We start from the raw sequence: 4,289 nt of genomic DNA, 5'->3' as shown, positions 1-4,289 counted from the left end.
CCCTTTTCCCCCTTCCCTTCCCTTTTCCCCCTTCCCTGATAGTGCTGATATTAAAGGTATGAGACATATCAAATCATAAGCATCAGTTTTCCAAAGTTCACCCATTTTGTATCACATGTCAGAAGTTTGTTCTTTTTCACACTATTTTTCAGGGTATAGATAAAACAAGCTTTCTCTTCTCACTCATCAACTTTGGACATCTGGATTAGCTCCAGGTTTTACCTATCATGAATAATGCTATATACATGCACATACATATGTAAAACTAAACTTTTTCACCAAGTGGCTGCACAATTTTATATTTCCACTAGCAAGACAGGAAGAATCCATCTTGTTCATATCTCAGTACATTGGTTATCTCAAAAAAACAACAACAATATACCCATACCAATAAATTATGAATGATTTAAAAACTGCCAATTAATAGAGTATTAACTTTTGGTCCAATTAACTTAATACTTAGTATACATTTTCTTAAAGCAGCCTGTTCACTGGACTACCTAACACATGTCAAATGTAAGACAATCTAGGAGCAGACCTGAGATTTAAGAAGATAATGTTCATCTGTAGGCAAATGTAAAATACAGAGAAAAATGTAAGTATATGCTTATTATAATGGTTAGTTTGATTGTCTACTTAACCAATTTAGAATCACCCAACTGGAAAGGGAGTCTGTGTGAGGAAGTATATTGATTTGTGTTGATTAGGTTGCTTATGGGCATGCCTGTAAAGGATTGTATTATTATCTTAATTAAATTGGATGACCAACCCATTGTGGATGTCATCAGTTCTTAGGAATGGATTCTGAACTGTATCAGAGTAGAGAAAGCTACTGAATGCTAGTATGAATGCAAGAATTCACTGAGTGGAGACATAATGTAATTGTTTTAAGTTCCTTCCCTCTTGACTTCCCCACAGTGATGGACCTTGACCCAGAATAACTATATTCCTAAATATGTTGCTTTGTGGTATTATTTTTATCATTTCAATAGTAAGAGAAGCTAAGACATGTAGTATAATTGTTAGGATTTTAAATTTTGTCTATCATGAAATACGTTATATAGATGTAAAAAACAAACAAACAAAAAACAAGGATCAGCTGAATCTTGGGATTGGAATTAAGGGTAATTTTATTTCCTTTTTGTTTTAGGCTAAAAATCCACCACACTTGAGTTGTTTTGTTTTGTTTGCTTTGTGCTTTTGTTTTTCTGGGACTGGGTTACATGGTGTAGGATAGGATTTTTTCAAAATCAATACATTGTCCAGATTGATCTCAAACTCAAAGAAATTAATGTGCCTCAGATTCCCTTATGTTGGGATTATGACTATGTACTTATATTTGGTGTTCTGGATAGTTCTATGTCAACTTGACACAAGCTAAAGTCATCTGAGAAGAAGAAACTTCAATTAAGAAAATGTCTTCATGGCATCAGGTTATAGGCAAGCCTGAAGGGCATTTTCTTACTGACTGATTGTTGTGGGAGGACTCAGCCCATTGTAGATGATAACATCCTTGAGCAGGTGGCCCTGGGTTCTATAAGAAAACAGGCTGAACAAGCCATGATGAGCAAGTCAGTAAGCAGCAGTCTTCCATGGCCTCTGTATCAGCTTCTGCCTCCAGGTTTCTGCCCTGCTTGAATGCTTGTCCTGACTCCTTTGATAAGAGACTACAGAGTGGAAGTGTAAACCAAATGAGCCCATTTCTCCACCAGTTGCTTTTGGTCATGGTGTTTCATCATAGTAATAGTAATCAAGATCTGTTCTCCAGTAGTGAAGAATGAAGCTAGGGCACCATGCATATTAGGCAAACACTCTACAACTGAACTATTTCCCAACACTCTTTACATTTATGTTTTGAAACAGTTCTTGAATGGTGTCCAGGCTGGCCCTGATATACCAAGTAGCCTGGAAGAAGCTCTCTTTGCTGTGCTTTGCTTGTTTGGTCTAACAGTGGATGCCTTGTGTAGAACAGGCTGGCCTCATCCTGGAGCCCAGACTGGATTTCAAGCCCTATTCCCTTTTTGTTTGCTTTTTTTGTACCTGGCGATTATGGTACAGCTATGGTAATAGTATTTAGAAGGAAATGAACAAGAATGCTTAAATTAAATTCACAGGCTACCTCTGTTATCCAGGGACAGGTGAGGGAAGAAGTGCAGACTGTTCCTGGGGCAAAAACTTCTTTGGAGAATTCATTCTGTGCTGAACTGGTATCAACAGGTTCAACAAACCAACACTTTGTTCCAGGCTTGGCCCTACTCCTAAAACCTCTAACAGAACCAAAAGTTCCAGGGATCAAATGGCCACTCAGAAAAGGAGTGATGGAAGTTAAGTAAATTCACAAGGAAGCAAAAGAAAGTCCTCCATTGTATGTAAATGGGACGAGAAGAACCTATAGGGATACCTAGAACATGATAGCATAAAGGATGGTGACAAAAAAGCATATAGTATAATCTTGGGTGCATTTTTAATCCAGTTACATATATTGTTTCTGGAAGGGGGTCTGAGCTATGAAGCCAGAAGCAATAGCCTGAGCAGGTAGTCCAGAGCAGAACATCACTTATTGGGACAATAGTAGAACAGTTAAAGATCTAAATTCAAGCCGGGCAGTGGTGGCGCACGCCTTTAATTCCAGCCCTTGGAGGCAGAGACAGGCAGATTTCTGAGTTCGAGACCAGCCTGGTCTACAGAGTGAATTCCAGGACAGCCAGGGATATGCAGAGAAACCCTGTCTCGAAAAACCAAAAAAAGAAAAGAAAAAAAAAGATCTAAATTTAGAATTCAAGTGTGGTTTCTACTGAATATATTAACTCTTTCACATAATGTTGTTTTTCAACAAAACAACAAAGTTTGAAGCCCAACAACTGAAAGCTTCTTTGTTGGCTAGCTTCTATGGCTGTTGTCAAAATATCCCAGAGAATGACTTAATGGGGTCCAGAATTATTAACTTTGGTTTAGTTTCCGAGATTTGAAACCTTAGTCCTTGGCTGTTTGGATTGAGAATATGCAGTGGGGAAGACTATGACTATGGTGGGGTCAGGTAACAAAGACAACTCAAGCCATAGTAACCAGAATCCAGAAACAGAGAAGAGAACATGGATGAGGAGGCAATAACTCCAAAGGCATATGCCCTGGCATCTACTTCCTTCTCAAGCATACTAGCACCAACAACTAGGGACCAATGCTTTAATACAAGAGTCTTTGCAGGGATAGGCCACTTCCAAACTATACCGCCAAATTAAACTGGAGGCTAACTGTATGAGTGATAGAATATTATTCCCACTTATAGATTTGGTAAGAAGAAAATTTCTCAAATGGGTGGCACGTAGAGGAAACTTGAGGACAAGTGAAACACACTGGTCAGAAAGGTCAAATACCGTGTAATTCCACTAAAGAGGTTCCTGATCAAGTCAGTTCCGCCATGACAGAAAGGTGGGTACTAGAAACCATGGAGAAGCAGGAGAGAGCATTCAATGAGAACAGTGTTTCAATCAGAGAAGATGGGCAATGATAGCAGTTCCATATCACTGTGAATGTAGTCATAGCCATGGAACTGTACACTAAGAAAGGTAAGTGGTAAACAATGATATGTATATTTAGTCACATTAATCAGAGTGTACAATAAAGATGGATCTACTAACCAGCAACTCTGTCCTCATAAGAACCAGTGACAAGTGATGTAGCAGAGTGTGCCTCTAGCTGAGCTAGAACTGATGAGGACTCAGCACTCTTCGAGTGTCCTTAGAGTTTCATTACTACCTTCACACTGACCTGTGAGCTCTTGACCTGCTTCACAGTTCTAAGAATTCTATTGTGTCATCAAATTCCAATTCTTACTGAGCTTATCTTCCCATTTTCAGCCATTAGTGTGTAAGTGCTGTGATGCCATGAGGGGCTAACCATGTCCTTGGGTTTTGGTGTCATGATTTCTTAGATAGCTTTTTCAGGGTGAGGTATTTTTACTAGCAGGCTGGCCTGCTCATGCTCAAGACCCACTTGGTGGTTCAAACCTGTCTGTCATCCCTTTCTTTAGTCCTCCTCTTTAAGGCATAGTTTTTAACACCTGTCATTGGAGATGTGGACCTGTTAGAAAAGTCACTGTCTTGTAGGGAGGTGCTAGCAGAGGTGACATCACCACTCTTGGAATGAGATTCGTTAATTAATTAGAGATATGTAGCACATTTTATTACATATTTGGCATTGAGGTTGTTTCCATTTCCCACTTATTGTGAATAGAGTAGCAATGAACATGGCTGAGTGAGTATCTTGTAGGATGTCAAGGAGAGGGGGGG

General features: G+C 39.2%; 1 protein-coding gene across 9 annotated transcripts in view; it reads right to left on the bottom strand.

Annotated features, from left to right (window-relative positions):
• The window catches only part of Cldn34 (claudin 34), a 37,313-nt gene that overhangs the window by 25,554 nt on the left and 7,470 nt on the right, over positions 1-4,289 (bottom strand). For 7 of the 9 annotated variants that reach the window (XM_031369610.1, XM_031369620.1, XM_031369590.1 and 4 more), the window contains exon 1: positions 3,639-3,808. The exons of the other annotated variants lie outside the window; for them this stretch is intronic. The gene's annotated coding sequence lies outside the window, so the exon portion shown is untranslated. Of the gene's footprint in view, positions 1-3,638; positions 3,809-4,289 lie in introns of those variants that run through there. 9 annotated transcript variants of the gene reach the window in all.

The sequence above is a fragment of the Mastomys coucha genome, chromosome X (assembly GCF_008632895.1).
Source record: "Mastomys coucha isolate ucsf_1 chromosome X, UCSF_Mcou_1, whole genome shotgun sequence".
Lineage (NCBI taxonomy): Eukaryota > Metazoa > Chordata > Mammalia > Rodentia > Muridae > Mastomys > Mastomys coucha.
Note: the sequence above shows the minus strand (reverse complement) of the source record. Positions and strands in the feature narration are given on the sequence as shown.